The 24,081-nt window shown below is 40.1% G+C and overlaps 1 long non-coding RNA gene and 1 pseudogene across 4 annotated transcripts in view; both read left to right on the top strand.

Moving 5' to 3' along the window:
• Nucleotides 1–24,081, top strand: part of LOC145132011 (long chain acyl-CoA synthetase 1-like) — a 68,959-nt pseudogene that overhangs the window by 11,791 nt on the left and 33,087 nt on the right. Inside the window, exons 2-13 of the transcript XR_013717838.1 lie at nt 4,191–4,248; nt 4,336–4,384; nt 4,508–4,584; nt 4,673–4,712; nt 4,795–4,889; nt 4,989–5,156; nt 5,250–5,360; nt 5,426–5,513; nt 5,616–5,682; nt 5,766–5,841; nt 5,955–5,973; nt 9,644–9,648. The product of XR_013717838.1 is annotated as a long chain acyl-CoA synthetase 1-like (transcript). The remainder of the gene's footprint in view (nt 1–4,190; nt 4,249–4,335; nt 4,385–4,507; nt 4,585–4,672; nt 4,713–4,794; nt 4,890–4,988; nt 5,157–5,249; nt 5,361–5,425; nt 5,514–5,615; nt 5,683–5,765; nt 5,842–5,954; nt 5,974–9,643; nt 9,649–24,081) is intronic.
• LOC145133108 (uncharacterized) lies at nt 48–3,970 on the top strand. 3 transcript variants are annotated; one of them, XR_013718409.1, is made up of 8 exons: nt 48–266; nt 961–1,019; nt 1,134–1,336; nt 1,700–1,786; nt 1,969–2,004; nt 2,575–2,655; nt 2,755–2,992; nt 3,845–3,970. It is a non-coding gene; the product is annotated as an uncharacterized LOC145133108 (long non-coding RNA). The 3 variants fall into 3 exon arrangements; XR_013718408.1 differs by having other exon boundaries at nt 961–1,336; XR_013718410.1 differs by having other exon boundaries at nt 961–1,336; nt 2,755–2,997.

Below are 24,081 nucleotides of genomic sequence, written 5' to 3'. Positions count from 1 at the left end.
ATATATATATATATATATCGCTTTTACTTTGTAAATCTCATGTTTCACATGTATATTCGTGTATCATGTGGTTTTGCACTGATAAAATTACTTATATACCTTCAACAACCTTCTATTTGTAATTTGGGATTGTGGGGGCAAAATTGTAATTTCCAAATTGTATTGTATATAGGTAAAACTATGGTAGCTCGGATTCTTGGAAAGTTACTTTTTATGGTTGGGATTTTACCAACGGATAAGGTGACAGAGGTGCAAAAACAGATTTGGTAGGTTACTTTTCTTTGATAAACTTGGATTTTATGAATAAGGATACTATTAATAAGGAAAAGTCTTACAACTTGGGTTTTATGTATAAGGATAAAGTGACAGAGGTGCAAAAACAGAACTCGCATGGTAGATCATTATTTTTGTGCTATTTGGTGTTTTACATTGTATACTTTTATTAGGTTCATATATTTGCCTACTGATTTATTTGCCTACTGAAAAATGAGAAATGAGACTGAAAAGATAGAAAAATTGGTTGGTTGGATTTTAAGGAATGCACTAATGTAGCGATTTGCACTATCTGCAATTTATTTTTTAGTAAGATCTCGAAATGGAGAAACAAATACTGGTAATAAAGGTACCATTTTCATTTGGGATCTCGATTCCAGCCATATTAAAAACAAATATTTATAAAAAATGGTCAATTGCAATTTTTATTCAAGTTCTGTTCTCTTATGATCAATTTTCATTTGTTTAAAACAAATGCACCTTAAAAAGAAAAAAAGAACAAATTTTTATTCTTTGATCAATCTGAGAGGTTGTGTTCAGATACAATCGATGATCATTCCGAAATCCGTTTTTTTTTGCATTAACCCCAAGCCAAAACTTTCAATAGGTGAATCTTTTTTTTTTTTTTTTTTAATATTTTTTATTAAGATTTTTTGGATTCTGAGATAAAATATGGTGAAATTTCAGGTCAGAATGTGCCCGAAAAAGGTGTCATCACAATGGAAAGCGATCAATCAACACAACACGTACTGAGTTAGCTCTGGAATATAGCTATCACCATTCACCAAACAATATAAAGAAATATTTATAAATTCTTGAATACATAACAAACAAAACTAGAGTTTTTTGAAAATTTGCAGGTCCAAAGGCTTGGTAGGTGTGCTATCAATGGATTCAGATTTTGGTTGGTAACCCACTATTATTTGTAATTACAAATTTGGGGAAGACCAAACTCGCCGGTGTAACTTTCGGTACCATTACTATTTGTAAAAATGCAAACATGAGCATTTGAATCGTCTGGAGTGTCACAGCAGTAGTTCTTTTGTACAATGAGTTCATTCAGGTTTTTAAACAATCTTTGTTTGCTTTCTTTCTTAATAATCATTACTGCGTGTTCATATGTAATATTTTCCTAGAAAATGCAGGAAAAAACAAAAAAATTTCTTCTTTAGAAATAGTGCATTTTTGCTTTTTTTACTTGAAAAATGTAGCATGTAGTCATCATTTTCCTCTGTTTTTTGAAAATGATCGTTATTGCTGACATGTTTACTGGAGGAATGGATGACAAAATCTGTATCTGGGTTGATTCCCGAAAGTACAAGGCCCTAATATGAGAAAATTAAAAGTACTTAGCTATAGTAAAAAGGTATAATGACGTAATATGGTTTTTATGAGTAATTTCTTCAAATTTAAATGTCTTTTTCAGGTGTACGTTTAAGTGAACGATCATAAGAAGACAAAATGAAATTACAATGTGGTGTTGTATTTCTTCAAGTTGTTTCCAGGAACTGAGGTAATACATTTTTAATTCTTTGCTTGAAATAAAATGTGACTTCTTTTGCTACCGTTATCTAGACCTTCCACTTTAATTATTGGAACATTTCCTATTTCATGTGCTAATCTTAGTCTGTTGGTGATTCAAATAAAAGTATAAACAGAACATAAACTAACAACTTCTTCTGGTCTTCATAACAGGTCTACGGTTTATCATCACAACTGTCGGTTACTTAGGTAACTTTTTTTCCCCTTTTTGGGTTTTTTTGGTTTTATATTTGACTTATGTTTATAACTGAAGATGTTTTGCTATATGATCTGCACTCTTCTATATATGTTATCACTAATATTAAATTGCTTTTGAAAAAAAATATTACATACCACCATAGAATTGAATGATTTCTGTGAATTTGACATAGTAGTTATCCACCATAACCACGCTAATCACATTATATTCTACCTATAAACACTAAAATTGCAAGGTAAAACTATTAAACATATTTTTTTAAACAACCTTACCTGAGGGACAAAAATCATTACAACAAATTAAAAATAGGCATCGATTATAATTTTATTTCAGTTGTAATGACCATCTATCAAGAATTGTACTTAATGGTGGGATAAAGAAGAATATAGTCCATAATGATTTTGAATGGGGTTTTACCACAAATTTACATGGTTATTATATGAATAAAGTTGTTGGTAGATATATCAATTTCTTACACTTAAATTTTTTTGCACGCAATGACGACCCAACAAAAATTGGAAAACCGGAAATTCCTTCTTCCCAAATCGCCCTTCATGGAGAAGGCAAAGGCTATTTACTTAACAAAAAATTAGGTCCACTTGAAAGTTGAAGGGCATTGACCGAATGACCACCTGAAAAGGGTATGGTAGTCAATCCACTGTAAATACTAAATACATCAGATGTTTCAGTTTTATGGTTGTGAGTCAAAGGGTAATTAACTGCTATTTCAACCATTTTAGTATTCGTATACCTGACCCACCAAACAAGACGATGAGACATCGAAACGACAAAAGAAAAAAAAACATGTTACTATTTTCAGTTCTTGAAAGGAAAAAGATGAGTTTGAAGCGGAGTTGCAAGAACTGGGGTCAATAACGCTCTAATGTGCATCCGGCTCTCCATAATCATCACCAAAGAACTCCTCAAAGCATATCGAAAAGTTCACCAATTAATCGAGGAGGACACAATCACATAGAGGTTACGTAATGTTTGTTCCATGTACTCGGATCTTTTATGTATTGTAGGAAGGCCCGAGGGTTAGCCCTAGACATTATGTATGAAAGACCAGGAGGCGACTCCTGGCACATTGTATGCTACTCCCTCCGTCCCAAAATTATAGTCCATCTTTCCTTTTTGGTTTGTCCCAAAATAATAGTCCACTTCTAAAAATAAATAACATTTTTACCAAAATACCCCCTCATTATTACTTAACCAACTAAGCATTTAATGGAACATTAAATGCAAAGTAAGGACAAAACTGTCATTTTATTAAATAAAGTTAGTGGTAATTAATGATTTTCTTAATATGTGTGTTTTTTTGTCTGTGAACAATAATATTGGGACGGAGGGAGTATTATGTATGGTAGGAAGACCTGGGGGTTAGCCCTAGGCATTATGTATGAAAGACCAGGAGGTGGCTCCTGGCACACTGTATGCTAATTGGCTACGTAGAACAGTATGTATGCTAGTTGTCTTTGTGATGCTTGCATGGAAGACCAGGAGGTGGCTCTTGGCACTTGTCTGTAAGACCCAGGGGGTGGCCCCCGGCTTGGCAAGAAAGACCAAGTGTCGGCCCGTGGCATAATGGCAAGACTATGTATTGGCACATATCATATTATTTGATTATGATATACGAATGATATGTATGGATCATGGTTATGTATGCCAATATGTGATTTATGTGCTTATATGCTAGATAATATCCAGTTGAAAGAGACCGAATGGGTAGACCATCACCCAGATATGCTAAGCAGTATGTTGATATGTATGGTATGTGGTATTTGGGGAACTCACTAAGCTCGTGCTTACAGTTTTCAATTTTGGTTTCAGGTACCTCCAATTTTCAAGTAAAGGAGCTCGAGACGACCGCAACACATACACCTGTGTTTTTCTGCAATGTATGATTTTTGGGAACGAACTCTGATAGATGTTTTATTTGAAATGCTTTTCTATGTGTGAACAAAGTTACAATAGTGTTTTAGATATATCAAAAATGAAATTTTTGGTCTTGAATTTTGTGATGTTACATATACATATGTAATTTGCATTATATATATGCACCTAATTAATTTTCTAAACTGACTTGCTATGCATGGTCTGAAGAATTCTCACATTTTTTAATTATCCTTGTTTGTACATGTGTTGATTTGTAACAACAAGCTGTATGTGAATAACATGGATGTAAATTTGGAATTTATGGATCAAATTGCCCTTAATGGATTGTAGCAATGGAGGTCAGTTATCAACTCAGATTCATAATTTTCACATGATATGTTTATGCATTAATTATATGTTAACGATGACTACGTGAATGAATATAGGCTTGCAATGCCCAGAGCATCGTTTGTGTACCTCTATATGATACCCTTGGTAAAACTTGATTCATTGAAACCAAACTTTTTTTTTCTTCCCTATTTCACTTAATTATAAATTAACCTAAAACCCTCCCTTCCTTCGATCTTGATTGGATTTATGTAAATATATATCCAATAGGGGCAGGGGCGGTAAACTATATTTTGGAGCATGCTGAAGTTGATATTGTTTTTGTCCAAGATAAAAAGGTTAAACAGGTGAGAACCCAAGCTTAGTTTTTCCTTAAAATATATTAGTGCGTCAGCTTGTGTGCTAAATAATTAAGCGCTTTGCTTAATTTGGCAGCTATTGGATCCTGAATGTACACATACTCGACGTCTCTAGGGTGAGAAAACCTTGTAAATATATGGAATTGCATGCATGCAGTGACAACCGAATCAATTTCTTTTGACCCTGTTTGCATGCAGTGATTGTTTGCTTCACTTCCATAGAAGAGGAGGAAAAGGAAAAGGCAGATTCCATTGGAATAAAATAATTCGCATGAAATGACTTCCTTCATATGGTTCATCAACTCTCATAACAACATGTTTCTCCATCAAGATATATATGCTTATGATTTGAGTAATTAAATTAACATTTTTCTATGATGTTGATCGAGTAGGGTAGCCAACATCCATCGGAGCTACACACACCTCAACCATCTAACATATGTACAATTATGTACACAAGCAGCACCAACGGAGATCCAAAATGTGTTATATTGACACATGAAAATGCTACAACAACTATATTTGGGGTCAATCTTTTTATGAAACAATTTGAGGAAAAGGTATGAAGACTCGATCATTTGTCCTTTGGCTTGTTGCTTTCGTATATATTCACGCTTTTTTCTGGCTCATGACTGTTGAACCATATATGACAGATGACTATAGATGATGTTTATTTATCCTTTCTGCCTCTCGCACATATCCTTGACCGTATGATTGAAGAATACTTTTTTCGTATGGGCGCCTCTGTTGGCTTCTATCATGGGGTAAAATCTGACATGTGTGTGTGTTTGTGTGTGTTTGTGTGTGTTATGAATGCTATCTTTTGAAGGATATAAATGCTATACAAGATGATATGATCGAACTGAAACCAACATTTTTGGCTGGGGTACCTCGTGTTTTGGAAAGAATTTATGAAGGTGTAGAAATTTGGGTCTCAACGGAACCTTTTTGCAGTTTTCCTAATCATGTTTTTTTACTCCATAGTTTCTTACTGATCACTTATATGTGTCGTCTTTCAGGTGTGTTGAAAGGATTAGAAGAACTTAATCCAAGGCGGAGGAAACTATTTGACATTCTATATAATCAATAATTTATCAATAAATGCTTTTGTCCACACAATTGGTTTTTGTGAAGTTACTGTAGGTTTTGATATTACTGTTGATCTGCAGCAAACTTGGATGGTTGAAATCAGGTTATAAACAAAATTATGCATCACCGTTTGCAGATATGTTGGCGTTCAGAAAGGTTTCATTTATTTTCTACTCCAACTTTTGAATGTTTATCTGAATCCTTCAATTATGTAAATGTATTTGTTTGGCTAATGACAAATGAATTTAAAGATGATTGTTTTCTTTCAGATTAGGAACAGACTGGGTAGTAGGATACTGTTGGATTAGTGACTAAGTCCATAACTATTTTGGTATGTACTTGACCCGATTGTGAGCATGATCCTTTTGGGTTGCCTTCACCAAAGCAACTTGATAGGATGATTTATGGAGAAAGAGAATAATTATGATTTATTAATATATTATATGAATAATATATTAGAAGAGAAATCATATTGTTTAATTAATATTAGTCAAGAATTAATTAGGAAATTAATTTTGTGGCTAAAAGACATTAATTAAATAAAGGGGACTAGAACTGTCAATTGTGTGATAGTTAAATATTGGGCTAATGGACTCCATAAGGATGGAGTGGACGAAATCTATGGGGAAACCCATAAGAATTCGTCCAAGGCCTCTAAGGAGGGAGTCCATGGGCTGCTTAGGGCCTAAGCAGTCAGATTAGGGTTTCCTAGTTCAAAACCCTAATAGCCTCACATATTTAAAGACCCCTAGGGCACAAAAAACGAAGATAAGCATTCTTTAGGGTTCTTGGACGTTTTTTGGTGCCTCCTTCTCTTCTCCCAAGTCATCCTCTTGCTCTTGGTGTTTGTGAGCCATTAAAGGTGTGACACTTGTGGCACTAAGCTTTCAGAAGTCAATTACAAGAAGGAATAGATTGTTATTACTACATAACAATCAAAGGTAAGATCTAAACCCTATTCTTATGTTAATATCTATTATCACATGCTAGATCTAGGGTTTATGAGCTTTGGATGATTATTGCATATTCATTAGACAAACTAGATCCAAATCTTTAGGGTTTGCATGTACACCATAGGAATGATGTAGTGCTCAAAACCCATCAGTGGTATCAGAGCCTAGGCTGTCTGTTTGATGTATTTGATGCTTAATTGTTCATTGCTTGCTTGAAAATCGAACTTTTTTGGTTTCTGACTGGCAGACTCGCCGAGTCCATGAATGGACTCGACGAGTAGGTCCTACTCGACGATTTCCATTGTGGACTCGACGAGTCCAGGGCTCTGGTGCCGGGATTTTTGAATTTTCTGCCAGATTTTGTTGAGGATAATCGCCAAAACTCATTTTTCTTGCCAAAATCCGAATTTTTTAAGTTTGGAATGGTTATCCTCATCAAAATTGATGGATTTGGTTAAATATGGATAATATAGGATTATTATTAGTCAAATATTTGACCTAGTAAGTTTGAAAAGTTTCAATTTACACCCCTTAGGTTTTATAGTTTAAATTTGAACTTTAAAAGTTTTAGTTTTGAAATTTAAATAGTTAAACCCTAATATTTTGAAAGGTTTCAAAGCTTGCCCTCAAGTTTTGGAATTTAAATTTTTGATTAAAAGTTTAATTTTGAAATATTTAAATTCTAAACCCTAATGTTTTTGAAAAGTTCAAAACTTGCCCTCAAGTTTTGGAATTTAAAATTTTGATTAAAAGTTTAATTTTGAAATATTAAATTCTAAAACCCTAGTTTTTTTTTTGAAAAGTTCAAATTACACCCTTATGGTTTTATTAAATTAATTAAGTGTATAATTAAAGGAAATTTTTAATAAATCCATAATGACATGGTTTATGTTTAATTAAATTAAAAGGTATAATTTATTAAATTAATCCACATAGTATTTTAAAAGTATAAAATACACCCTTATTAAAAGTCTAATATTATATATGTATAACTTAAATGCTAGTCTTACCGTTAGTAGGCCTCACTCACGAAGCCAATCTATAAGGGGGTATAAGGTTATGGCCTATAAAATGGCCGTTTAATGGGTGTCCATTCTCACCCACCGCTTCCTTGATTGGTGGAGGGTCGTTAGCCGAACGGGTAAGATAGGGCAAACTCTTTCCATTAAAAGTATAATGAATTATAAAGTAACTAAATGTTTTACAAAATTCCCAATCTTAGTTATTTTAGGCTAAAGTGAATTGATGCAATTCCATGAAATTACACTTTGTACCCTTGCTAAGACGTTAGTGGAGCGTGTGTGGTTAACCAGCACACTAATTGGGTTCTAAGAAAAGGTGGCAAAGGGTGACTCGATGTTTGTCATAGTTCGATGGAGCGTGTGTGGTTAACCGGCACATCGAATAGGTGACTGTAACATTGGGGGCACCATGTATATTTGCATGGTTATTCACACCCTGTTTTGTGATTCTCGGCATCCCAGTCACAAATCGAGGGGCATATCGAGATTTAAACATGCCATTGAAAAGTTCAATGAATCTCAAAAGATCTAGGAGTTTCCAATACATTTAAAACTTAACATTCTTTTTCGTTTTTCATGGTGGAAATTGGTAAATCGTCATTTACCTACCTTCAAATATTCTGCAAGTTGGATTACGGCATCCCTCTTCCAATTTGTAGGATATTGTGTTGGGTCCTAGCCTTAATATCTCATTTGGGTGTTTTATTAAGGGATCAATCAACTAAACTTAATATTTCTCCCGTTTGTAGATGTCAAAGTCTGACAACTATGGTCTTACTAAATCCGTTGGAAAAAGGTTTTCCACGTGAAGATGATGTTCCACGATTGGATTGTGGAAATGGAAATCATGCTTCACTTCCTCCACCTTCTCCAATAATTCTCCCTGACCCATGTGTTCGAAGACTTGAAAAGTTCAAGGTCACTCATGCCCTATTGGCAATAAGACACAAAGATGGAAAGTCTGTGTGTGCACACGTCTTAAAGATGAAGTCACACATTGACTGGTTAAGGATGTTGGGTGTCGATGTCTCAAGGAAGTTGGTTGTTGACTTGGTTCTTCAGTCACTTCCCGAATCATATGGTAAGTTTGTTAGAGAGTACTATATGATGGACCACGACATGACCCTCATTGATTTGACTTATTTGCTTATTGCTGCTGAATCAAAAATGATTTGGCGCACTGGTCGAGCAAATTTGTCTGATAAATCAATGCCCCAACCTTCTATGGGCAATGGCAACATTGGAAGTCCAGAAAAGTTTTCTCTACGCAAGAGAAAGGCTGAGTCTGAGATAGTCCCGTGTACCATTCCATAAGAATCCATGTGTTTCTACTGCCAAAAGAAGGGGAATTGGTTACGAAGCTGTCCTCACTACCTAAGAGATCTAAGAGATGGGAGGGTCAAGATGTATGACTCTGCTTTAGGAAATATCCACTATATAACTCTATTAAGTTCCTATTTGGAGATTCTTAATACATGATGTGATAAGATTACATTTCGATGTTTTGAAGGATCGAAGAAAGGAAAGCAAGCTTAGAGGAAGGAGCGAGCTGAGTCTGATCGCGAAGAAATGGATTACGATCGCATGGATTCGATGATCGGATTTTTTAGCTGTTGCTTAGAGTTATGATAAACTGCTTAGGAATATGTAATAGCATAGTTTTCATTTGCATTGTAAGGATATATTTTTCCGCAATAAAATAAATTTTGATTTTGTCTTATTTATATTTCCTTGCAATGGAAATTGTGAAAATTGATGTTTATGTGTTTCTATTATAAGCAATATTAAATGGGTTTGATTCTTAGTTATATTATTTATGAAAATGTCGTAACTTTCTAAGTAAGGAAAGATTCCCATCGCCCAAGTTTCAATTGGACAGAAGCTTGGAATCATATGATTTGAATCATGCGATGTATGGAAATCTTGGTACTTAGAAATTTTAAGGCTAATTCATTGGCAAAGAGTCAAGTGAAGGACTAGGAGATCGAGTTCACAATGTTGTGCACTGGTCAAGTCCACCATAAATAAAAATGAGATTATTCGCCATGATTTACTAAAAGTCTAGTAAATGTGGTTATGCTTACAAGATTAAGTGTAATTCTGAATCATTGAAAAGTTTCAATGAATGGCAGAACGAATAAGAATAATCAATGAAGGCAGAAAGATAAAAAGTTTCTCCAATCTAAGAAGAAGGGAGAGTACCTTTGTATCGTGTTTTATGATCGTCTTGGTAATCGTAGGAACCATATTACACTTCATCCTCTAAGGAAACCTTAGTTGTCACAACTAGGAATTCTGATACGTTTTAAACACTTAACAAAGAATGACATTGTAGCTAGAACTTGAAAACATGTATGGTGTTTATTCAATGACAACAAAATTCCATCAAACACCCTATACAAACATTCAAATATTCAACAAAAAAAAAATTCGGAAACCCTAAAAATCCCGGTTTAAGTCCATTTTGGACTAGGATTTTCTTATTGGACCCAATGGACCAATATGCTTCCAATTTTGACTATTTTGGGCTTAGAACTCTTAAATAGGCTCTAACTGGACCCACTTTCATTTATTTTAACATTTTGGGCCATAATGGGCCTAGAATGAAATAAAATACCCTTATTGGGCCATAACAAATCTATTTAGCCCTAAAGGGCCATCAAACTCATTCTTTTATACAAATTGGGCCGTAAAACCTCTTAAGGGCCCATTGGGCCGAAAACCATTAACTTGGGCTTCACATTAGGAGACTTAAGCACAAAAGGCCCAAATCCTCTTCTCTCTTCTCTCTTTCTCGGCCAAGAGGAAAACAAAAAAAAATAGAAATTAATGAAATAAGGAGGGTTAGCCACCTCCTTATTACATTATGGACTTCCATGCACCATCACAAATCTCCATGCAATCCATCCTTTCACCTCTCTCTCTTCTCTTTCTCTTCTTCTTATCTCTCGGCCAAAGGAAAAACACACACACACACACAATTCACTTAAGCTTCTCTCAAGAACTCATAACAACTTCTTCACTTCTCCTTCCAAATTTTCGAGATTTAGAGCTTTTCAAGGAGGTTATTCCATAATAATCATCATCATTGGTAAGTTATTGTTTAGATCCATAACCTAGTCTTTTTATTTCATCAAAACTTCTTCCTAACTCAGACAATTTTCATGATCTACTCCTTAGAAGCTTCTTAAGTTTGAAATCAACCCAAGAAAGCTTGCTAGGGCCGAAAAATAGCATCAAACTCTTCCCTTTCTTCTTCAAATCGAAAAAAACAAGCAAAGGTGAGTTCATACCCCTCTATTTTCGGTTTTCACAAGTTTTATGGGGGAGAATACAAGTAAAATGTGTAGATCTATGTGTATGTGTATGTTATGTGTGATTTCATGTATGTATGTGTGATTTTATGTGTTTATGTGGTAAATATGTAACAAAAAGGAAAGAAATCTCGAGATCTATGGCACAAGAAGGAAAATAAACATGATCTAAGATATATTACACTAAACAAGTCAAGAAAAATTACCCTCTAAGGTTATAATAAACATATTGCAACATAAAACTCATTTTTGGACTATATTTGTCAAATAAACAAAAGTTGGGTTAAAAATTGTCATTCATGGTTTTCATAAGGACCAAAAGAGTCAAAACAGTTAAAATAAATGTTTTTATGAATATTATGCTCTTCAAAGGACTAGATATGTAATTTGTAGCTTAATGGGCCAATTTTTGGGCTTTTCGGCCCATAGGCCCAAAAATTGCGAAAATATGATTTTCAAGGGATTGAAATGGTACAACTCTCAAAACAGGGGGTAAAAGGGGTAAAAAAACTATTTCAGGGGTTAAAATGATTTTTTTTCCAAAAAGGATAAAAAATGTAAAGTTTTTGGAATTTGGGCCAAAATTGTAAAAGTTGCGAAAAACTTGGACTTTAACCGAAAAACTCCTTACTGAAGGGGCTGAAACTGCCAAAGAGTAAATTTTGAGCTAAAAACATTACTTAAACAAGTTTATGGGTCAAAAATGTCAAGAAAATGGTTTAAGGGCCTAAAATGTCCTTTTTTTATAAGGGACTAAAATTGTCATTTTTATTAAAAAGAAAGGGGCTGAATGGGTCATACCAATATTTTGAGCTAATTATTTTATTATTCAGATATTTGGGTAAAAAAAAAAGAGAATACCAAATTACAACTTATGAAAATAGAATGAAGAATATACATATATTTTCAAATATCGTTATAAACAATCGACAAGTTTCGTGCCGTTGCGAATTTAACAATTGTTCAATCAAACTTCCGACAATTATACTATACCTAAAACAAATAAATATTCAAATAGTTGGGCTTGAAAGATCCTAATCATGCTTATTGGGCCTTCGTGGCCCATTGACATGACTTTTGGGCCTAACAATAATAACACATGTCTATTGGGCCTCCTATGACCCAATTACATGTTTAAGGGACCCTCAATGGCTTCTATGTGCTATTGGGCCTCAGTGGCCCATTAGCATTGCTAGTAAGGTCCAATTAAATCAAATGTGAAATGGGCCAATGCGTCCTTCGTATAACCAACAGCCTTAAATAACACACGTAATTAGCAGGACCTTGTAATCCTCCTCTCCTCGTTTGTTAGGCTTACCTCCAATTCAAGTAAACAAATATAGGTCGGTAATCAATGGTAATCAATTTCGTTTGGATTAAGTGAGTAATAACGGGCGACACCTCTAAGTGTCGTTCGTAGTCTGTGGTTATAATCAAAGTCTCCTGGAGGGAGAGCGAGAGTTTGTGTATAGATCTATACGGGGTGACTCCCCCACACCTCAGCTGTTCGCTACAGTTAAACTCGGCCAGTCTAGGGTGACAAAATCTTAAGATCAATTCCGGCGTTCGCTAGAATGCCAAGACAGACGAACTAGTCATTATCATGCATGGTTATAACGACTCACATAAATAAATAAATCCAATACTATCCGAGTAATCAAGGTAAATCATAATCATTCGTTGTGACGGTATAATAATTCAAAACAATCATAGTATATTATCGGAAAACATCGGGTTTTTCGAGGAAATCAACACCATTCACTTGTACTTTCAATAACTATAATGCAAAACTTCTCATTTATACACTTTTTGAAATCATTCATGCACAAACTTATGGATCTTCACACTTTGGTATAAACAATTGTCTTTTCAGAAAATATCGGATTTTATGGGTTTTATAAACTACACAAAACATTTTTATAACAACTCTGCTTATAAACTCACCAACATTCCATATGTTGACGTTTTCAAAATAACTTGTATTCTCAGGTAACAGGTAAGCTGAAGAGTAATACCAAGTATGTTAGGATGTTATGTTTTGAAAACTCTCAAACAATTTATGCTATGGATATGTAATATTTAGACAATGTACTTGATGTGAACAATGTCAGTTGTAATGTATTAATGCATGGTGAAGTTTATGTTGTGTTTCATGTATAATCATTGTGATGATATTCAATTTGAGTCACGCGAGCCCTCGGACGTTTCCGCCGTCTGGTTCGGGGGTGTGACAGGTTGGTATCATAGCTCTGTTTATAGTGAACTGGCATATCTAACCACAGATTGATATGCAACTATAAACCAAAGAGGGACTAAAACAACTCTGAACAAAACAATAAAACATAACGATAAAACACCTCTACTTGTACGATATAGGAAAAAGAACATAATACCAAATCAAATAAGATAATACTGACATCTCGGTTAAGTCGGGACTGTTCCTAGTTGTATTAAGGGGTGAATGTAGCCTGATCAACTACATTTTCTCCGAAGTACAACTATCACATGCCCCGGGGAAACCTCGATGGTCGGTAAACCTAAAAACATACCCCTTTGTTACCAAGAAGAGAACATCAACTGAATTTGCATAATAATTAAAACATCTTAGGAGTAATAATAGTTTATTCATATACCTCCTCTCAGTCACCATGGAAGGAGAGCACCAGGGCATTCAGTTTCATCAGGTCTTAGTGGCCCACGGAATGATCGAGGACGAACCCGAGGGAGATCAAGGGGGAGCACACGGCATTGGGCCCGACGAGTACACAGACACAGACTACGAGTTAGATGGGACCGATGACGACATGGAGGAAGAACAAGACCCAGACGAGGATTCCGTCACACCACCTACGAGCGAGACGCAGCAGAACCACCCTGCCCCACCAGGGAATCCCGCGAGAGATAATCGTTCTCCGGAAGCTGAGATTGCCGCTCTGCGGCAACAACTATTCGCCATGGAAGCACGAGCGGTGCAGGCCGGACAGGAAAGAGATGAAGTCATTGGAGAAATGACTGAGATGGCCCAGTTGTTGGCAAAACACTTTGGTATATGACCTCGATGCCGCCGTCGGGCGCTCCTTAGGGTGTTAGGACCAGCTTTACCCTACTAGTACTATGATCTATGCTATGTACCATCGACTCTATGGTTAAGTGATTACACTACTCATAGAGTCGTTACGCTGCCGAACTTGCACCACTTATGTATGCTCTTTCGAGCAAATTTTCATGTATCAAAGTACGGATATTATTAATGGAAAAATATATGTGTCCTATTGTGATGTTGTTATCTGTTATGTGTTATGTATCCATGATTGTATGTTAACATGTGAAACTATTTAAGTACATGCAATACACCTAGTTTATAGGACCACAAACTCACAAAAATCATAGGCACTCAACATCTTTCCGTTCAATGACAGAAAGATGCCTCAACGACCAACCCGTGGAAACCCTGAGCCAACCCCACCAGAAATCAACTCAGCTGCATTTCAAGCAGCTGTATCTGCTGCGGTCACCGCAGCCATGGCGCAAATCCACCAAGGGAACAATGGTGGAGGTAATGGACAAGGGGCTGGAAGTTCGAACAACGGAATAAATCAAGGACCTACCAAGACATGCTCTTACAAGGACTTCACCAACGCCAAGCCACGAACCTTTAATGGCACGGGTGGAATGATAACCCTAAAGAGATGGATTGAGAAGGTGGAATCAGTATTTGAGATATGCGAATGCCCCGAGGAGATGAAAGTGAAGTTTGCCGCATGCACATTCGTTGACCAAGCTCTCACCTGGTGGAATGGACACGTAGAAGCCATGACTCTCCCCGTAGCCAACGCCCTGCCGTGGGTGGAGTTGAAAGAAATACTGATGGCCGAGTACTGCCCGCGAGGCGAAATTCAGAAAATGGAGCAAGAGTTATGGAATCTCACCGTCCGCAACTCCGACATTGATGCATACATATCAAGGTTTAGCGAACTGTCGCTGTTGTGCCCTTGCATGATTACTTCAGAGGGAAAGAAAATCGAACGATTCATCTGGGGATTAACCTCCCCAATTCAAGGAAATGTGATAGCTGCAAATCCCGAAACCTTCGACAGTGCCAAGAGGTTGGCCAAGAAACTGTACGACCACAACAACAAGAAGGGCGAGAAGCCAGGGGAAACTGAAGGCAAGAAGGAGAGTGACAAAAAGAAAGGAAAGAATAACAAGAGAAAGGGGCGACAAGGCTCAGAGTCGTCAAAGAAGCAACAAATAGTGACAGTCAATGCTGTAACCACCCAAGTACCCTCCACACCACATGCTCCAGTCTCAGCTACTCCAAGTGCCCCTAGGCAGTATTCCGGGAATCTCCCAAAGTGCAACAAGTGCAGTCTCCATCATAATGGCGAATGCAGGGAGATGCATTGTACCAGTTGCAATCGAAAGGGTCACACGACAAAATATTGCAGGACCTATCCTCCCCAGAACCAACAACAAGGAAACAACAACAACAACAACAACCGCAATAACAACAACAACAACACCAACAACAGCGCCAATAATGCGGGACCAAGCCACACCTACTATGGATGTGGAAAGACTGGACATTTCCGTCGAAACTGCCCCAACATCAACAACCCTGGGAATGGAGGAGCAGGAAGAGTGCTGACCATGGGTCAGGGAGAAGTGGTTCAGGATCCCGCTGTTGTCACCGGTATGTTTCTCCTAAACCACACTTATACATGCATCCTATTCGATACCGGGGCAGAACGAAGCTTTGTAAGTAATAGATTCAAACACTTGTTAAAACAACAACCCCAGAAGCTTAATGAAACCTTTACGGTGGAAATGGCTAATGGGAAAACAGAATCCACTGGGGAAATCTACATCGGATGTACCCTGACCTTGAACCATCACTTCTTTCAAATAAACTTAATGCCTGTATCCATTAGGAGTTTTGATGTGATTATCGACATGGACTGGTTAAGCCCCCACCATGCTGAAATTATGTGTCACGAGAAGGCCGTTCGCCTTCACCTCCCAAATCGCGAAACCCTAATTATATACGGAGACAAACCCAGCACGAACCTTCGTCTTATCTCGTGCATTAAGGCACAGAAGTATCTACGAAAGAAGGACTTGACGTTTCTGGCTCATATAGTGGATAAGTCCAAAGAAGAGGTCAATATTCGAAACATCCCAGTGGCTTGCAATTTCCCGGATATCTTTCCTGAAGATCTTCTGGGGATACCCCCAGAAAGACAAGTCGAGTTCCGAATTGACCTCGTGCCAGGAGCTACACCCATCGCCAAATCGCCCTACAGATTGGCTCCTGCGGAAATGCAAGAGCTGTCTAGTCAACTCAGCGAACTTTTGGACAAAGGATTCATCCGACCCAGTTTCTCACCTTGGGGAGCTCCGGTTCTCTTTGTTTAGAAGAAAGACGGTTCCTTTAGGATGTGTATTGACTACAGGGAACTAAATAAGCTCACTATCAAAAATCGCTATCCACTTCCGCGAATCGACGATCTATTTGACCAACTCCAAGGAGCAAATTACTTCTCTAAGATAGATCTGCGATCTGGATACCACCAACTCAAAGTCCGGGAAGAGGATATCCCCAAAACCGCTTTCCGAACTCGTTATGGACATTATGAATTTGTCGTAATGCCCTTCGGTCTAACGAATGCCCTTGCCGCATTCATGGACCTAATGAATCGAATCTGCCGACCATTCCTCGACAACTTTGTCATCGTTTTTATCGACGATATTCTAGTCTATTCTCGAAGCGAAGAGGAGCATGGCCGACATCTCCGGCAAATTTTAGAAACCCTAAGAACCGAAAAACTATACGAAAAACTCTCTAAGTGTGAGTTCTGGCTCCGTAGTGTGAACTTTTTAGGTCATGTTGTTAGTCAAGAAGGGATACATGTGGATCCTTCTAAGGTCAAATCCATCGAAGGATAAGCGATCCCAATGACACCCACATAAATTCGTCAATTTTTAGGTCTCGCAGGCTATTACAGGAGGTTCATTCAGAACTTCTCCAAAACAGCCAAGCCACTTACCTTGATTACGCAAAAGGGTGTACCCTTTGAATGGACAGATAAGCAAGAAGCCGCATTCCGAATTCTGAAGCAAGCACTCTGCAGTGCACCTGTATTATCACTACCAGAGGGAACAGAGGACTTCGTAGTTTACTGCGATGCGTTGAATCAGGGTTTAGGCTGTATACTCATGCAGCGTGGGAAGGTGATAGCTTATGCGTCCCGACAACTAAAGACACATGAGGTGAATTATACCACCCATGATCTCGAATTGGGAGCTGTGGTCTTCGCCTTGAAGATTTGGAGGCACTACCTTTATGGTACCAAGTGCACCATTTTCACTGACCACAAGAGTCTCCAACACATTTTAAATCAAAAGGAGTTAAACATGAGGCAACGAAGATGGGTTGAGCTGCTGAACGATTATGAGTGCGAAATTAAGTACCACCCAGGTAAGGCTAACGTGGTAGCTGATGCCTTGAGTCGAAAAGAATACTCGAATCGTTGTGTGAAGACTCTCTCCATAACCATTCAATCCCAACTAACCTCGAAAATCAGAGCAGCCCAGTTCGATGCCATGATGACAGAAAACAAGACAAGCGAAGCGTTACGTGGGATGGAAAAGAATTTCGAAGTGAAGGAGGACGGAGCATATTATTTCATGAACCACATTTGGATCCCTAAACTTGGGGGATTCAGAGAAGTAGTCATGAATGAAGCCCACAAGACACGATACTCCATCCATCCGGGTTCAGATAAAATGTACTTGGATATCAAGCAACATTATTGGTGGCCTAACATTAAGGCAGAAATTGCCACTTACGTTAGCAAGTGCCTCACGTGTGCTAAAGTAAAGGTGGAATATCAGAAGCCCTCGGGATTACTACAACAACCAGTAATTCCCGAGTGGAAATGGGAAAGGATTACTATGGACTTTGTGACCAAACTACCCAAGACGACTGATGGTTTGGATACCATATGGGTAATAGTTGACAGGTTGACAAAATCCGCTCATTTCCTGCCAATGAAAGAGTCATACAAGATGGAACGATTGACAAGGATCTATATCAAGGAAATCGTGAGACTCCACGGAGTGCCAATATCTATCATCTCAGATAGAGATAGTAGGTTTACTTCACGCTTTTGGCAATCGCTTCAGAAAGCTATGGGAACACAACTTGACATGAGCACTGCCTACCACCCACAAACGGATGGTCAAAGCGAGCGAACCATTCAAACGATAGAAGATATGCTTCGCGCATGTGTGATAGATTTTGGAAGGTCGTGGGATACCCACTTGCCTTTGATCGAATTCTTGTACAACAACAGTTATCACTCAAGCATCAAAGTTGCTCCTTTCGAGGCATTGTATGGGCGCAAATGTAGATCACCGTTGTGTTGGGCTGAGGTAGGTGACACTCAGCTAGCAAGAGGACAGACACCAGGCAACGCATTAACGGGACCAGAAATCATACACGAAATGACGGAGAAGATAATTCAGATCAGAGCCCGACTGCAATCATCACGAGACAGACAGAAGAGCTACGCCGATAAACGGCGAAAGCCCTTGGAATTTAAAGTCGGGGATCGGGTGTTGTTAAATGTCTCTCCCTGGAAAGGGGTGATTCGTTTTGGGAAACGGGGAAAACTAAACCCACGATACATTGGACCCTTCGAGATTCTTGCCCGAATCGGTCCAGTGGCTTATAGACTGCAGCTACCCGCTGAGCTCAACAGTGTACACCTCGTATTCCATGTTTCCAATTTAAAGAAGTGCTTATCCGACGAAACTCTCGTCATTCCATTAGAAGAAATCGAAATCAACGAGAATCTCCTGTTCATCGAAGAACCGGTCGAAATCATGGACAGGGAAGTGAAGCGTACTAAGCAAAGTCGCATTCCGATTGTGAAAGTTCGGTGGAACGCGAAACATGGACCAGAATTCACATGGGAACGCGAAGACCAGATGAATCAGAAGTACCCTCACCTATTCTCGCATCCTCAAATCTAACTAAAAAAAAAAGAATTTCGGGACGAAATTCCCTCTAACGGGGGGATGATGTCACAACTAGGAATTCTGATACGTTGTAAACACTTAACAAAGAATGACATTGTAGCTAGAACTTGAAAACATGTATGGTGTTTATTCAATGACAACAAAAATCCATCAAACACCCTATACAAACATTCAAATATTCAACAAAAAAAAATCGGAAACCCTAAAAATCCCGGTTTAAGTCCATTTTGGACTAGGATTTTCTTATTGGACCCAATGGACCAATATGCTTCCAATTTTGACTATTTGGGGCTTAGAACTCTTAAATAGGCTCTAACTGGACCCACTTTCATTTATTTTAACATTTTGGGCCATAATGGGCCTAGAATGAAATAAAATACCCTTATTGGGCCATAACAAATCTATTTAGCCCTAAAGGGCCATAAAACTCATTCTTTTATACAAATTGGGCCGTAAAACCTCTTAAGGGCCCATTGGGCCGAAAATGTAACATCCCAAAATTCAAGCCCAAAAATTTCATTTTTGATTAATTAATTCATAAAACATTTATTAGAAAATATTGTATAAACACGTCATCTCAAAAAAACCAAGTATCATGTTTGAAACCCACAACATAAACAAATGTCATATCAGAGTACAATCCCAGAGAACACCATGCGGAAAATCATGTGTGTGTGTGATGCCATGCTACGCCGCCGGCTCCTTCCCCTTAGACGAAGAGGTACCTGAAACCAAAACTGAAACCGTAAGCACAAAGCTTAGTGAGTTCCCCCATCATACCACATACCATACAATATCATCGGTATCTTTCAACCGGTAACCATTCATCGGTATCTTTCAGCCGGTAATCATCCATTGGTATCTTTCAACCGGTAACCATTCATCGGTATCTTTCAACCGGTAACTGGGGACTATTCCACCCCTACCACTAACATACAATACAAGATATAAGCATACAGTCAGGCATATCCGGGTACTGACCTACCCCTCGGTCCTAAGGACCACTATCAGGGAAACTATCCTTATCATGCACGTAACATATCATACAGATATAACTCATAACCAAACCAAGATAATTATCACAAAGACAATCATCTTCTAAATACTCCTCATTGGTGGGCCGGCATTGTGGCCGTAGACCCACCCCTACTGGAAGGTAACTCACCTCGTACAAGTGGCTGCTGATAATCTGTGCGGGAAACCTCCGTCCGCTGCTGCTCCGGAAATCCTCCGGCTACAAACCCCATAAACACTCAGTTATAAACTGATCTCTATACTTAGGGTAAAATGACCATTTACCCCCAACCAAGTCAAGTCAAAGTCAAAGTCAACTTCCAGTTGACCCGACTCGCCGAGTTGGGCCGTCAACTCGCCGAGTCCCTCACTCTCTACTCGTCCTCATCCGTGACCCTACTCGTCGTGTTGGGCCGTCAACTCGACGAGTTCTTCTCTCATTCGAACGCCCCATGAAAACTCATCCGACTCGCCGAGTTGATGAACAACTCGTCGAGTTGGCCTTTATCTGATGAACCAGATCTGTCCTCAACTTGCCGAGTTGATGAACAACTCGCCGAGTTCTAAGGAGATTGCCTTGGACTCGCCGAGTCTGTTCATGCACTCGCCGAGTCCCATGAACTTCCAGCACAATGGCTTAGTCCAGAACGTTGGGTCACTCCCTGGGACCCCCTTAAAACCTTTCCACACTCAACTGGGTTCTTTTGACCCTCAACAGAAAGGGCAAAACCCTTAGACTCGCCGAGTCCAAGAATGGACTCGCCGAGTCGGTCTCATCCCTTCACTAAAACTTCGATTTCAGATGAACAACACTTGACCAAATGATAGATCCCAACCCATGGACTCGATCTAGCACGTAAAGTTACAAACTTTACGTGCATGCATGGGACATTAGAGCTTAAAAGGCTCTAAAATGGTTCTTTTGTTGCATGGGGCCTTCCTTGGGTGCAAAAGCAACCTAGATCTGACTTGTGACTCATAAAACGACATGATACAGAAGCCCAAACCCCCAACCATGTTTGCAAACATGGTTGGCCACCAAAAATGGCTTATAAAAGCCCTAAATCACCTCAAAGAGGGATCTAACAAATGAATGAGCAAGGTTCAGACTTTATACCTTCCAAAGACTGCAAATGATGAACCAAACTCGAATCCTTCAGTCCCCTCTTGATCCTTCTATGCTCTTCCTTCTTCCTTGAGGTCAAAACTCACAAGAATCACTCAAAAAGTCTTAGATCTTTTCAAAAACGGCTAGGGTTTGATATGAGGGGTTTTTGGAAGCATAAAGGGGCGATGGGGGCTGCATAAGGTTGTTTAAATAGGGTGCAAACCCTCAAATTAGGGTTTTTGTCCAGACAGAGGCTACTCGCCGAGTCCGGGACCCGACTCGGCGAGTCCGCGACTTAAAACCCGTGCCCCTTCCCGCTCCTACTCGGCGAGTCGAGCCTTTGACTCGCCGAGTCCAAGGCCAAACATGTGAAATACTCAAAGATTTAAATAAAAGAATACGTACCAAGAACCAGGTGCTACAAATCTCCCCCACTTATTTTAGACTTCGTCCTCGAAGTCTTCTGCTTGCTCCTGAAACAGCTCGAGGTAATGCATCATCATCTCATCCATCGGCTCCCAAGTCCACTCCGACCCCTTCCGGTGCTGCCATTGCACCTTCACGAGTTCCACTCTCTTGTTCCTCAGATCCTTCGACTTCCGGTCGAGGATCGCTACAGGCCGCTCGATGTAATTTAGGCTGTCATCAACCTGAATGTCCTCCAAAGGCACCACTGCAGTGTCGTCCACCAGGCACTTCCGCAGCTGCGAAACATGGAAAGTGCTGTGTATCTGTCTGAGCTCGGCCGACAAATCCAACCTATACGCCACCTTGCCCACCCGGGCTAATACCCTGAACGGACCAATGTACCTGGGGCCTAACTTGCCCCGCTTCCTGAATCGGATGACACCTTTCCAAGGCGACACCTTCAGGAGAACCATATCCCCGACCTGGAACTCCAGGTCTGATCGACGCTTGTCGGCATAACTTTTCTGCCGACTCTGAGCAGTCTGAAGCCTGCTCCGAGCCTGCTGAATCCTCTAGGTCGTCTCGAGCACCACTTCGGTGCTCCCCATCACTCTCTGTCCAACCTCGCCCCAACATATCGGGGTCTTGCACTTCCTCCCATACAACATCTCGAAGGGAGGACAGTCGATACTCGCATGATAGCTATTATTATACGAGAATTCCGCCAACGGAAGGTAGGTATCCCAGCTACCTCCAAAGTCTAAAACACACGCCCGCAGCATGTCCTCCAGAGTCTGAATGGTCCGCTCGCTCTGGCCATCCGTCTGCGGGTGAAAGGCGGTGCTAAAATGCAGACGAGTACCCAGCTCGTCATGAAACTTCTTCCAGAACCTGGAAGTGAATCGCACATCCCTATCCGAAATCACCGAAACTGGCACTCCGTGCCGCGCCACCACCTCTCTGATGTAGATATCGGCCAATTTCTCGGCCGAGATGCCCTCCTGAATCGGGATAAAGTGGGCGCTCTTGGTCAATCGATCGACGATGACCCAAATCGAATCCACTCCCCGCGCGGTCCTGGGAAGCTTGGTGATGAAATCCATCGTGATGGCTTCCCATTTCCACAGCGGGATATCCAACGGCTGCATCTTGCCGTGCGGTCTCTGGTGCTCGGCCTTGACCTTCCTGCAGGTTAAGCACCGCTCCACATACCATGCCACGTCCCGCTTCATGCAGGGCCACCAGTAATCGGGACGAAGATCCCTATACATCTTCGTCGCTCCGGGATGGATGGAAAATCGGGATTTGTGCGCCTCCTCCATCAGGACCTGGCGCACGCCTCCATGATAAGGGATCCACACCCTACGGTGAAGGGTCAATAACCCTCGACTATCATAATCGAAGGAGGAAACCTGACCCACTATACGCTCACTCTTCCGATGTTCCTCCTTCATGGCCTCCTGTTGGGCCTCCCGAATCCGCTCCAAAAGCGGAGTCACCACTGTCATCCGCATGCAGATACCTCTGATCGGCGCCGCCTTGCGGCTAAGCGTGTCGGCCACCACGTTGGCCTTCCCCGGATGGTAAGGATCTCGCAGTCATAATCCTTTACCACGTCCAACCACCGACGCTGCCTCATGTTTAGATTCGGCTGATCCATGAGGTACCTCAAGCTCTTGTGGTCCGTTTAAATCGTACAACGAACCCCATAGAGGTAATTTCGCCAAATCTTGAGGGCGAACACAACAGCCCCCAACTCCAAATCATGCGTCGGGTAGTTCGCCTCGTGAGGCTTCAGCTGCCTCGACGCGTAGGCGATGACGTGCCCTCTCTGCATCAATACCGCGCCCAAACCTGAAATGGACGCGTCACAGTATACTACAAAATCCTCCACGCCCTCTGGTAGGGCTAAGATTGGCGCTTCGCACAATCTCTGTCTCAAAGCCTCAAACGCTGCCTGCTGCTCAGGCCCCCAACGAAAGACCACAACCTTCCTCGTTAGCCTGGTCAGGGGTAATGCTATCTTGGAGAAATCCTGGATGAATCTCCGATAGTAGCCAGCTAATCCCAGGAAACTCCGAATCTCAGATGGAGACTTCGGAACCTCCCATCTCATCACGGCCTCCACCTTGGCCGGATCCACCGAAATCCCGTTCTGGTTGACAAGGTGCCCAAGAAACTGCACCTCGCACAACCAGAACTCACACTTGGAGAACTTGGCATACAGGTTCTCCCTCCTCAAGGTCTCTAGAACCTCTCGCAGATGCTCCTCATGCTGCTCTCGCGTCTTGGAGTAAACCAAGATATCATCAATAAATACTATCACCGACCGGTCTAACATCGGTCTACACACGCGGTTCATTAGGTCCATGAACGCGGCAGGAGCATTGGTGAGCCCGAATGGCATCACCACAAACTCATAATGGCCATAACGCGTCCGAAACGCGGTCCTCTGCATATCCTCCTCTCTGACCCTCATCTGATGATATCCCGAACGCAAATCAATCTTGGAGAACCAAGATGCTCCATGTAGC

This window comes from Lactuca virosa, chromosome 8 (genome assembly GCF_052849685.1).
Source record: "Lactuca virosa cultivar CGN04683 chromosome 8, Lactuca_virosa_CGN04683_v6, whole genome shotgun sequence".
Lineage (NCBI taxonomy): Eukaryota > Viridiplantae > Streptophyta > Magnoliopsida > Asterales > Asteraceae > Lactuca > Lactuca virosa.
Note: the sequence above shows the minus strand (reverse complement) of the source record. Positions and strands in the feature narration are given on the sequence as shown.